The sequence below is a fragment of the Natator depressus genome, chromosome 10 (assembly GCF_965152275.1).
Source record: "Natator depressus isolate rNatDep1 chromosome 10, rNatDep2.hap1, whole genome shotgun sequence".
Taxonomy (NCBI): Eukaryota; Metazoa; Chordata; order Testudines; family Cheloniidae; genus Natator; species Natator depressus.
In genome coordinates this window covers 45,197,616-45,210,868 of record NC_134243.1, presented here as the reverse complement: position 1 = coordinate 45,210,868, position 13,253 = coordinate 45,197,616, and the positions used below count along the sequence as shown (strand labels likewise).

The 13,253-nt window shown below is 40.5% G+C and overlaps 1 protein-coding gene across 1 annotated transcript in view; it reads left to right on the top strand.

The window, feature by feature from the left end:
- ZNF592 (zinc finger protein 592) overlaps positions 1-13,253 on the top strand; it is a 98,092-nt gene that overhangs the window by 9,830 nt on the left and 75,009 nt on the right. The window lies entirely within an intron of this gene.

Genomic DNA, 13,253 nt, shown 5'->3' with positions numbered 1-13,253 from the left:
TTATCACTGTTTTGCTCTCCTCTGGACTCTCTCCAGTTCATCCACATGTTCCTTCAAGTGTGGCACCCAGAACTGGATGCTGTATTTCTGCTGAGTTCTTACCAGTGCCGAGTGGTGCAATTACCTTCTGTGTCTGAAATACAACAACACTGTTAATACACTCCAAAATATTAGCCTTTTTTACAACTGCATCACATTGTTGACTCATTCAATTTGTGATCTATTATAGCCTCCCAGAGCCTTTTCAGCAGTACTAGCGAATAGCCAGTTATTCTCCATTTTGTAGTTGCGCATTTGATTTGTCCTAAGTGAAGTACTTTGAACTTGTCTGTATTGAATTTCATCATCTTGATTTCACAGCTCTTTTCTAATTTGTCAAGATCATTTTGAATTCTAACAGGGTTTTAAATTCAGAACCAGGTTGGGGAGTCATGTGATCGTATTTAATTTCTGGTTTTTGTAACGTTTTGAGGTGGGTTTTGTTTGTGCAGCACTTTGAACTCTGGGACCCTGGTAACACATGCAGCCCAGCAAGGCATAAATAGAAAAGGAAAGACTGGGGATATATCCACACTGCAATTCAAAACCTGCAGCTGGCCCATGGGGCTCTGGCTAAGGGGCTGTTTAATTGTGGTATAGGCATTCAGGCTGGAGCCTGGGCTTGAGGACCCTGCCTGAGCTGGTCCCAGAGTTTGGGTTGCTGCTTGAGCCCAAACATTTACACCAGAATTAAACAACCCTTAGCCTGAGTGCTGTGAGTCTGAGTCCGCTGGCACGGGCCATTTGCTGGTGTCTAATTGCAGTGTACACATACCCTGAGAGGCAGGTGCAGTATCTGCAATAGCATCAGTCTGACAGTTGTGACAGCCTCTTCTTGGCTGTCTTGTGATGAGGCCCATGCCTGCCTAGGGCTTCTGGTGGGACACTAAAGAAGTGGCTTAGCACTTCAGTGCAGTCTGCTCCTCAGCAAGGGACTCGGTTTCCTATGTAATTGAAGAAGCTACTGCCCTGCTGCTTTTCTCCTGGGGTTCTTCCCTCTGAGTGAGCACTGATCTCCAATTCTAAGGAATGCCACCCTTCAGAGCCTGAGAATCTATGCAGTTCTACCTCTCCTTTGCCTGCCCTCCCCATAGGTATGAAGGAGAGGGGGACATTCCATTCTTGCACACTAAGATCATGCCATCTGATTCTTTGAGGGTCTGATCGATCATACAACATCCTTATTAAATACTCAAACAGCCATAGTTGAATAGAAGGGGAGATCTTTCCTCGCTTACTCTTTAGAAAAAGGCAAAGCCTTCCTTTTTGGCTGCCAAAATTATTAAGTTGTATGTGCTGGCAGGCCCCAGATATAATTCCCTTAATTAGATCCATAAACAAAGACTACAAGCTGACAGGAGGCTCTGGAAGCATGGCTGACCATTCTTAGCATGGACACATTGAATGATCTGGAGTATACAGCTACAAATCTCTGACTAGAGCGTTCCACCTAGAACTGTTTTTAATTTAAACAAATATTGGGAGCACTAAGCTTGAGTTTCAGACTTGCTCTGGCCCAGTATAGGTGCCATAATTTCTTTCTTCTGTTTTCTCTTCTCTCTTCAGTACCTCTATTGCATGTAGGGAATGGATTACTTGATCCAGTATTCTAATCTTAGACAAAGATTCATTGATTTTTAAGGCCAGAAAGGACCCTTAAAATTGTCTAATCTGACCTGCATAACAAAGGCCAAAGAACCTCAGTTGGTAAAATCTGCCTCAAACCCGTAACTTGGATTTGAGCGAGAACATATATTCTAGAAAGATAGGAACTCTTGATTTAAAAGCTTCAGGTGATGATGAATCCACTCTATCCCTAGGTAAATTGTTCCACTGATAAGTTATCCTGACTTAAATTTTTTGCATTATTTCTATTCTGAATTTCTCTAACTTCAACTTCCAACCATTGGATTAAAGAGCCATCTACTACCAGAAATCTCTTACATATGTAAGTACTTGTGGATGATGATCAGGTCACCTTTTAACCTTTTCTTGGGTAAGCTTACACAGACTGACCTGCTTAAGCCTTTTGGTGTAAATTATGGTCTCTGGGCTTCAAATCATTCTTGTAGCATTTTTCTGAATCCTTTGTAATTTTTCCATGTCCTTTTGATGTGTGGACACAGGAACTGGACGAAGTATTACAGTAATAGTCCCTCTAATGCCGTATAAAGAGGTAACAGTACCGCCCTACTCCTTGATATTTCCTTGCTTATACATCCAAGGGTTGTGTTTGCCCCCTTAGCTACAGCATAGCACAGGTGGGAGCTCATGTTCAGTTGGTTATCCGCTGTTATCCCCTGTTATTCAATGTCACTGCTTTCCAGGATATGGTCCTCCATCTTGTACAACCTATCGTCCTTGTTCCTAGATGTATGATCTTGCTTTTGGCTGTGTTAAAATGAATGATGTTAGTTTGAATGAGCTCACTTTACCAAGTGATCAACTTTGGGGTATGTAACTGACCAGGCCCCATCTTTATTTACCACTCCACCAATTTGTCATCTGCAAGTTTTACCAGCAATGATCTTATATTTTCTTCCAGATCATTGATATTTAATAGTATTGGTGGCAAGAACAGATCCCTGTGGAACCACACTAGAAACACTCTCTTGTTGAGTGGTGATTTCCTGTGTACACTTACTTTTTATGAGATCTGTCAGTTAACTAGTCCTTAGCCATTTAATAGGGCTACGTTGATTTTATATAGTGTTAGTTTTATATCAAAATGCCGGTCAAATGCCGTACAGAAGTCCAAGTATATTAACTTAGTTACCTTTATCAACCAAACTTGTGTACTCATCAAAAAATTCTGAAAAGTTTGTTTGATAAGACCTATTTACTGTAAAACCATGTTGTTTGGCAATAATTATACTACTGTTCTTTAATTCTTTACTGATTGCATTCCAGATCAACCTTTCCATTATTTTGTCCAGGAATGACATCAGACTAACTAGCATATACTTTGTAGAACATGCCATTTTACTCCTTTTTAAATACTGGGACAATATTAGTTTTTTTCCAGTCCTTTGGAGCTTCTCCAGTATTCTAGACCATTAATTAACATTAATGATTCAGGGAGCTCTTCATCCAATTCCTCTAATACTCTTGGATGCAAATTATTGGGTTCTCCAGATTTTAAAATGCTTCATTTTAATAGTTGCTGTTTGTCATGGCCCATAGTTATTGATGGAATGGAAAATATTTCATTATCAGTGTCTGATATAAATATCATCCTGCTTGTATCCAAATACAGAACAGAAATATTAATTTCTGCCTATTCTGCATCATGATTTGGCAGTTATCCTTATCTAGTGTTGGACCTATATCGTTATGATTTTTGTTCGTTCCTAATATATTTCAGGAATTCCTTCTTATTGTCCTTAACCCTGCTGGTCTTTGCCTTTTTGTTGTTGCTGTCTTTAGCATCCCTATCAATTGTCACCAGTCAGGAAATGCAAATTTGTATCCTTTGCTGTCAGCTTCCCCATTTTATATCATTGCTTCTTTCACCTCCTCACGAAACCTTCTTTCGTGATTGGAGAGTTGATTCTAATAAAGCATGTTTATATAATTCAGTTGTTCACATTTCTGAGGGATGACTTTCCTTTTTTTGGAGAGTTGCTGAAGCTGGTTAACAGCTCTTTTCTGCAGTTAGCACTAAGGGGATGTCTACTTTGCCGAGACTATACCGAAATAGCTATACTGATGTAGCTATGCCAGCATAACCCTGCATTGTAGATATAGCCTTTATTGATGGAAGGGGTTTTTCCGTTAGTATAAGAACATCACCTCTCCAAACAAAGTTAGTTACATTGATGGAAGCATTCTTCTGTGGACATAGGCTGTCTATAGTACACATTTTGCTAACGCACGTTACGTTGGCATAAAGTTGCTGCATTTAGTATATTGCTTGTATGTGTGCACACTTGGATCCTTGCATTAGCGTTGCATATACTCCCTAAGATGCTTTTGTCAATGCATAGTGTGGTGCACCATGAGTAGATATCCCAGTATGCAGATTGCCACTGTCCAGCGCACTGTGTTTTGGGAAATTTTGGTAATATATCGTGGGGCAGAAACAAGTGGTGCAAGGGGTCAGCATACCAGCATGCAACTTTCTCCATCCCATAATGTCATTCAAGGTCTGTAATTTTAGTGCCTTTTTAAAAAAAAAAAAAATTGCGTGAATATGCTCTGCCCTCCCTGCTATCCGTCATCTCTGACAGAAGCATGGAACCTGCACGGCTCTGTGCTATTATTCTGAGCATTGCAAGCACAGGATGCATGATCCTCTGGTATTTGCAGAGTCACAAGAAGAACCGCATCAATGGAGAGCATGATGGTTTCATGGAGGACAGATTGCTGTGGGAGCGTAGTGAAAACCAATTCAAGGTGGCTGGTGGTGTTGCTGGAGCTGGTGGGCTTCTGTGCCCAAGAAAGGATTAGTGACTGGTGGGATTGCATCATAATACAGCAGAACCTCAGAGTTACGAACACCTTGGGAATGGAGATTGTTCATACTGTGAAATGTTTGTAACTCTGAACAAAACATTATGGTGGTTCTTTCAAAAGTTTACAACTGAACGTTGACTTAATACAGCTTTGAAACTTTATTCTGTAGAAGAAAAATGCTGCTTTCCCTTTATTTTTTTTTAGTAGTTTACGTTTAACACAGTACTGTACTGTCTTTGCTTTTTTCTCTCTGCCACTGCATGATTGTATACTTCCAGTTCCAAATAAGGTGTGTGGTTGACTGGTCAGTTTGTAACTCTGGTGTTAATAACTGAGGTTCTGCTGTACATGTTTTGGGATGACAAGCATTGGCTGCAGAACTTTCAGACGTGAAAGGCCACATTCCTGGATCTGTGTGCTGAGCTCACCCCAGCTCTCCAGCGCAAGGACACTAGTATGAGAGCTCCACTGGCGGTGGAGAAGTGAGTGGTGATTGCAACGCCGGATTGTTACCCATTAGTGGGAAATCATTTTTGGAGTTGGAAAAGCCACTGTGGGGGCTGTTGTCATGCAAATGTGCAGGGCCGTTATTCATCTCGTGTTACGCAGTACTGACGCTTGGCAATGTGCCAGACATAGTGGATGGATTTGCGGTAATGGGGTTCCCAAACTGCAGCATTGTGAAAGATAGCATGCATATCCCTATTTTGGCACCCAGCTCATCTTGCCCCACAGTACATCAACAGAAAAGGCTACTTTTTCTGTGGTTATGCAAGTGGATCACCAGGGACTCTTCACCGACGTCAGTGTGGGCTGGTCAAGGAAGGTGCATGATGCTCACATCTTTAAGAACACAAGACTGTTCAGAAAGCTACAAGCAGGAACTTTTTCCTGACATGTGGATTACTATTGAGAATATTGAAATGCCAGTAACGATCCTGTGGAGCTCAGCCTACCCTTGGCTTATGAAGCTGTATAGTGGCCAGCTTGACAGCATCAAGGAAAGATTCTTCACCTACTGATCCTGTAGTTGAATGACAGTTAAATGTGCTTTTTTGGTATGCTAAAAGAAGTATGGCATTGTTTACTCACAAGATTGGATCTCTGTGAGAAAAATATCTCCATGATTATAGCTGCCTGCTGTATCCTGCATAGGATCTGTGAGACAAAGGGAGAAAAGTTGCTGGCGGGGTGGAATGTGGAGGTGGACTGGCTATCTGCTGGGTTTGAACAGTCAGACACAAGGGGTATTAAATGAGCTCAACGTGGAGATATATGGCTGAGGAAGGCCTTGAGAGAGCACTATAATAGTGAGCCCCAGTAAAGTGTTTTGGTGAACTGTTCCTCCTTGCCCTGCAATTCTGAGGCCTATTAGGAATAGAGGGTGTTAGAGAGCTTATTCCTTCACCCTCCCACTTCTCTGGTCCTTCTTGTATGAACAGAGAAACGGTACCCGAAGTCTGAAGGTACAAACAATTCAATGTTTATTGGGGTGAACTTCCAGCAAGCTTAAATCCAAGTTCCTTTTTCCTTATTTTCAAATCCCAACTTACTTCCTGTTTCAGAGTAGCAGCCGTGTTAGTCTGTATTCACAAGAAGAAAAGGAGTACTTGTGGCACCTTAGAGACTAACCAATTTATTTGAGCATAAGCTTTTGTGATGAAGTGAGCTGTAGTTCACGAAAGCTTATGCTCAAATAAATTAGTTAGTCTCTAAGGTGCCACAAGTACTCCTTTTCTTCTTTCAACTTACTTCCTGTTTGCCCCTAATTTATATAGTAATATTCTTAGCTATACCGTAACCAATCATTCTACTGAAATTTACCTAACTAATCCTAACATATTGTAACATGATTAGCTAACCAATTATATCCCACCACCTTATTAATTTACACCCAGCAAAATTAATAATACAGCAGACAGAAACAATCACAGAACCAGACAGAGACCATGCAAATAAACAATAGTAAAGGAGGAACTATTATGACAAAACATTACAGAAGTGAGGATTTCACAACTACATTTATAAAGACAAAAGGGTTTCCCACCTGTGTCTATTGATTGAGTTCTTACCAGACAGAAAACTATCAAAGTAAATTTCCTTTTACATCTTCTAGGCTCTTCCGATCTATTACTTCCATAGCAAGGGATCATCTTTTCAACAGCCCCAGATTGCCTTATTTCAATATGACAAGTTTGGAATGTGAGGATGTGATCATATGCTTCCCAGCTTATGGCTGCCTCTGCTGCTTAGCCAAAGGCCTTCGCCTAAGAACAGGGCCTCAGACTGTCACAGTGAGAGAAGGCCCTTTAAACAGATGTTTTCTTTTATACCTCTATAACTAGCTAAATGATAAACATATACCTAAATTCTTAAAGTATAGGTCTTTACAGACAGGCTTGAATACCTATATCGTAACAGAGGGGTGTTTTGGTGTATGTCTATGAATATATACTGTCAGTGCACTTATTAATTTTCTGGTGCTTGCTGTACATTTAGAATTATTACACTATCTGTCACTAATCCTATGAGCTGTCACACTGTACAATAACAAGTAAGTGGGTGCTTTCAGTACCACTTGGCATTCTGCAGTGTATGTTGGGAATTAAAGATGAATTATTTTCCAAAAAATATAATTTTGAGTAACATAACCAGTGTGCCAAAAATATCTGTACAATTTAAAAGCTAATACATTTAAAAACTTAATAAATTAATGGAACAGAACTTAACAAGAGGAAAGAACATTCATGTCCATTTTGGCTACTCATACAACAAATGTGGCTCTCACAGGTCAGTGTGTATGAAGCTGTGGTTGTCCTTACTTTATCCTGGTGTGGAATGGTAGGAGTAGCAGCGTGGATTTGATTTAAATCACTATTCAGGAAGACTCAATTTAATCATGGATTATTGCATAAAAGTGCGTTTTTGTTGGTTGTTATAACCTTAATACATATTCACAACTCAGAGATAGATGTAGGTTTCATTTTTAGAAGGTACACACTATACATTTTTAGTGATTTATTTTGAAAACTTTTCAGATTAGTTTTACAGTTATATCAGAAAATGGATGGTGGTTTGGTTACTTCATTTACCAAAGGTAATTGAAGCAGATAATTTACTTCCCAATGACTTCATAAATATCTCCAATTCAACAGGTTACTCATTAATATTTGGAGGATTTTCTTGCCATGCTGTCTTAGGAGGAGAACATCACCAGACAGACAATTAAATAGTTTTGTTTAACTAAAACATCAACGTTGTATATTCTGGATTTTTTTCTTCAACAGCAAACACATAATATTTTAACAAAACAAGCATATGATTTTTTGAATTGAGTTAAACATTCAAGTTTTTTTAAAATTAGGTTTGTTTTTCTTAAAATTGTTTAACTAAAATAGTTAAATGAAATATTTTTTTAAAAAAATTAAATTGACTACGTCAGCCAGGTCAACATGAGAAACTTAAAATATTGGCTTCTGCAGCTAAGTCTGTCGTCTTCACCCTTGGTTTCCTGTTTGTTCATAATCTGGAAAAGAAAAACAAGCTTTCCTGCTTTTTCGGGTCCCAAACGATTTCTCAATTTGGAATTAATTCTTCCAAAGGAAGAAAATATTCTTTCTACACCAGCAGAAGAAGCTACTGCTGTTAAAAGTGAGATGATCACTTCAACAGTCTCTGAATCCAAGTGCTTAAGTGACTTCCACCAGTTCACTGGTGTGACTTTCTTTAAAACATCATCAGCAAACTTTCTTGAATGGTTCACCCTTAGCTCTGAAGTTTATTATAGTTGGCATTACGGAGGGATGATTGCCAGATGTCAGTGTCATAGCCAACTCCTATTCTTCAGCAGTTAAGGTTTGACCCTGGTACTGTGTATTGAGAATATTTGCAAGAGAATGAGCTGGAGACAGTGCTTGTCCCATTTGTTTTTTTTAATGCTTGTAATTTAACTCTGTCATTGCATATTTCTCTTCTTAAGATCTCACTCAGTTCCTTCCAAATTTCAACAGCATCAGCAATAAAACAGCTATTTCCCTGCATTTTGTTCAAGGCTACAGAAATAGGCTTCAGGATACTCAGCATGTGTTCAACATTTCTCTTAAGCCCAATGTTGAGCCCTTTGGCTGTGACAGGGGCATCTATTTTTTCATGATTTCGTTCACAAACTGTCATCAGTTTAGGCCAGTTCTTGATATAGTGCTCAAAACAGTCCACTCCTGAGTTCCATCGCACATTTTGTGGGAGATTTAGATTGGTTCCTCCCACTTTTTTTCAGAGCAGCTGCTGCAAAGTGGTTGTTACGGAAGTATTTTGCAATTTCAACATTAGCTTTATTTCTGGAACACTGAAGTCTTTGGCTAGGAGGTGCATCAAATGAGCACCGGAACTGTATGTTATTAACTTGGGACTCTCTTCTAACTAATTTCTTCTCATCTTGGATATATTTGCAGCATTGTCTGTGACCAAGCTGCGTAACAGAAATTTGAATTTTTTTTCACAGTTTGTTATAGCTTTTACTGCTACTTCTTGTAAATATTCTGCTGTGTGTGGATTTCCTGATGTATCAATTGTATCTGTAAGGAAGACATTCCCTTCTTCTGTTGTCACACAAGCACATACACCAGGAACATTGTGGACATTGCTCCACCCATCAAGACTCAGGTTAACAATTTTACCCTCTAGACCTTTTGCACACTGCTCGATTTCTCTTTCATACACTTTATCCAGCAATTTGCCTGTGACATTTGCTCTGTTGGGTGGACTGTATCCTGGTCTTAATGACTGAACCATGTAAATGAAGTGTGGGTTCTCAATCATACGGAAAGGAGAGTTCGTTGCATAAAGGAACCGGGCAATTTTTTCAACAATTATCTCTTTTTGTAATGTGCCGGTTCTTATCACCGACTTATCCGTGGTTGTTTCTGGATGATGGAGATTTTTTTTCCTTTTTGCTACAGGTGAGATATTGTGACTGTGACATACATGATGTGACTGAAACACTATCATTGGCAGATAACTCTGAAACTATAGAAAATGATGGTGATCTTGAAGGTGGATAGTCTTCAGAATCCTGTATGTTGAGGATAGATTCTCCTAAGTCAATGCAGTTATTTAATTATTATTACCATACTGCTCATTTAGTACTCCTCATTGCATTCCCTGACACTCAGTACCTGTACTACTTTAAAGGTGAAATTGTACAACTGCATCTAAAATGATAGTACCATAGAGTAACATCTATATTTTTTGCTCAAACATGAGAATTCAAGAATAGTTCATAAGGAAGACAGGCAGTCCTTAAGAAAGAAGGATGAAATAAAAACCAACCTGAAGATCCTGCATCTTCAGACATGTTCCTTTCATCATCTTCAATGCAGCTTCCTCTTGAGAAGGAACACTTCTCATGATGATGTTTCATTCGGGCAACCAGGCCTTGCATTTCTTTTGCATTTTTTTGCATTTTTGGTTGCAATTCATGGTTGCATTTTTCACACATACCTGTCTTACCCACAGGTTGGGAATATTTTAATGAAGTTCCTCAAACTGGGTCTCTTTTATGGCCTGCTGCCATTATAGGTTTTCCCTTCTAGTGAGAGAATGGTATGGTAGATCTCAAATCAATGAAGGCTACTCTCAGAAAGATCTCAAGACTTCTGCTCAAACAATTTCACTTTCGTTTCTCCTGCCTGTCCCTCCCTTCTCACAGTTATCTCCAGACTTCTTCTCGTTGTCCAGATGTATTCTGCTCCCAACAATCTTCTATTCATTGAACTTTTTGAAACTTTGCACTTTTAGAGAGAGGTAAGGGATTGACTCTGTACAGATTTGCAGAGGGACAATAGGGTTGAGGTCTTATTTCTCACCTCTATATATTTAATTATTTTAAAACATTTTTGCTGTTAACAAGCATGTTATCTCTGGAGACACACATCCACAGTTTGAGAACTGCAAAACTAATCATCTCTGATGGTATCTTCTAGACTGAGCACTGAGCCCCATCGGGTAGATAGAAAGATTAACCCTGAATCTGTACAGAAGCCCCTGGAACCCCATAAGATTGGGTCCCTAAATCATGAACTGTTGGAACTCATTTACAAAACTTTTCTTAAACTTTACATGAATATATAGTCTCATGCTATGGAATTAGAATTTATAATCCCTATTCCATGATGAGATGGATTTTTTTTGATAAAATGCTTTTTGAGGGAAAAACCTAATTTAAATTTTAAAAATCTGATTTAAAAAAAAAATCAATGATTTTTTTTTTTTATCCACCCTGAGGGGTAGGGTTGTGTCCCTTGATACCATGTGGAACATTGAGAGTGTATGTGTAAGGAGGTGCTAAACTGGAGTTCTCCATGGATAGCAAAGGGAGGGAAGCCTTTGATTGTTGAACCTGTAGGTTCCGCAAGAGTCTGCAGCATCTGTTTGCTTCTAGAGAAGACCCATTATGTCCGGGTGCAACTCCCTTTCCTTTTCCTGCTTTGACTCTTGGGCCTTTCTGCTGGTCCTGTCTGCTCTTTCTTTCCCACACAGTATGCAGTATTCACCCTCCAAGCCCTTCTGCTCATGGTCTGATGCAGCACTTGCTTGCATGGTCTTGCTGAACATGTTATCTTCAGTTCTCTTCTTTCTTCTCCTTATCTGGCATGGTTGCGATGGCAACAGCTAGAGATAAAACACAGAGGTACCATTGTCAGTGTAGTCGCAATGGAAAGCAAAAGTTAAGGTTCAAAACTCCCTTCCATTGCTCCCCTAAGGTTTGAAATAAAACGTGCTTATTGACAATTCTGCTTGGGAGTGTTTGTGCACAGCATCACTCATAGAACCAGCCATAGTGAGTATGGCTCACCAGGGGTGAAGGAAATGGCTCATTCTGGTCACAATTGTTAACTCCACTGCTCAGGGGTCACGGAGACCAGAAGCTGCCCCTCGCCACTTAAAAATCCACCAATTTTTTTGCAATACCTTTTCCTGATTGTCCAGCTTGGTGTGCACACCTAGGATCTCTCTCTTGTTGTGTGCAACTGCCCAGCCAACCATTCCGGCTATGCATTCCAGATACGCTCTGACCTGGAGTAGATAGGAAATGCCGAATCTCCTGGGACTGTGGGGAGAAGAGGCTGTGCAGGCATAGCTATGGTCCAGCTATAGAAATGTGGACATCTATGAGCAGATTATATGGGGGATTCAGGAGAAGGGGTACGACAGGGATCAGCAGCAGTGCCACCTGAAAGCCAAGGAACTGTGGTAGGCACACCAGAAGGCCATGGAGGCCAACAATCAATCCAGTGTTAAGCCATGGACCTTTTGCTTTTACCAAGAGCTACATGCAATACTTGGCAGAAACCCCACCACCACCTAGACCATGGTGGATACCTCGGCAGGGTCTGAGACACAGATAGGTATCTGCTTTTCATTCCTCTGAAGAGTTATACAGAGCAGTTTGTTTCTGTACACAGCGACATCCCTAGAATCCTCCTGATAGATCCCAGTGAAATTTTCATGGAGGTACTCTGCAGTCCTCTTCTTCAGGTTTCTAGGGATGGCAGCCTTATTTCTTCCTTTGCAGTTGGATACTTTCCCACACCTCTGCATGAATATGAGATAATAAAAGGAGTTGATGAATGGATTCAAACAGAACAAGGCAGGTGTGGCTAGAGAAATGGACAAAGAAGATGGTCATAGGCCCGTTGTACACTAGAAACTTTGCTGGTATTGCAGTGTTGGTTGGGGTGGGTTTTTTGTGAGGCGTGAGAGTGGTGACAGTTGTGTACCAGCAAGAGCCAGACTGCAAATGCAGTGATTCTGGCGTAAAAGTGCCTTTGCCAGTATAGCTTATCATGTTGCCGAACCGTATAAGCACTCTGTAGCTGGTATAAGCTCTGTGTACACTCGGAAGTTTTGCTGATATAGCTTTACTGCCAAACTTCTTCTGATGTAGACCTGGCCTTAGTAGCTGTTGGAGGAGAGTGATGTGGATGTCAGAGTCGCCAGAAAGGATTACAGTAATCAAGATGGCGTGATTATTGCAATTTTCTATACTTAGCAGTAAAATTCAATACCCCGAGGAGGCTAAATCGGTCTAGAATATGATTGTGTCTTCAGTAATGCAGATTACCAAGAACACATCATCCTAATTCCATAGCTTCCCACTCTGGTTCTCCGTTGGACACAGTTCAGTTCATTTTCACTGTACTGACTTTTAAAGCCCTGCTTGGTGTTGGTGATCTCTCAGGTAGTTAGAGCTGCCTTTTCTGTGGTGATGAACCTCCCATGATGGCTTCACATAATTGGAAAAATGGAACTGTTAGCAAATTGGAAAAGACTCCGATCTTCAGGAGAAAGAACTCTTACAGGAGCCAGGTGAAGTCTGTGGAGCTTGTTTACAGACTAAAAAAGAATTAACTCTGCCCTCTCCAAGTTCAGAACTAAATGCAATACCCCTCACTTCAATTTCGCTTTCTTGTGGTAACAATCATAATGCAGCAGCATACTTGCATCTCATATAGCCTATTTTTTCTAAAAAAGGCAATAACTGGTAGGTGTGGAAGAGACTTGTGTTAACTTCTTTGTGGAAGATACTCTAATACAGGGGTGGGCAAAATTTTTGGCCTGAGGGCCACATCGGGGTTGCAAAATGGTATGGAGGGCCTATCCCACTTCCTGCCCCCTGACTGCCCCCCTCAAGCCATCCAATTCTCCTTTCCACCCCCCCCCCCGACCGCCCCTTCCCTGGACCCACCGCGCCCCCCCCC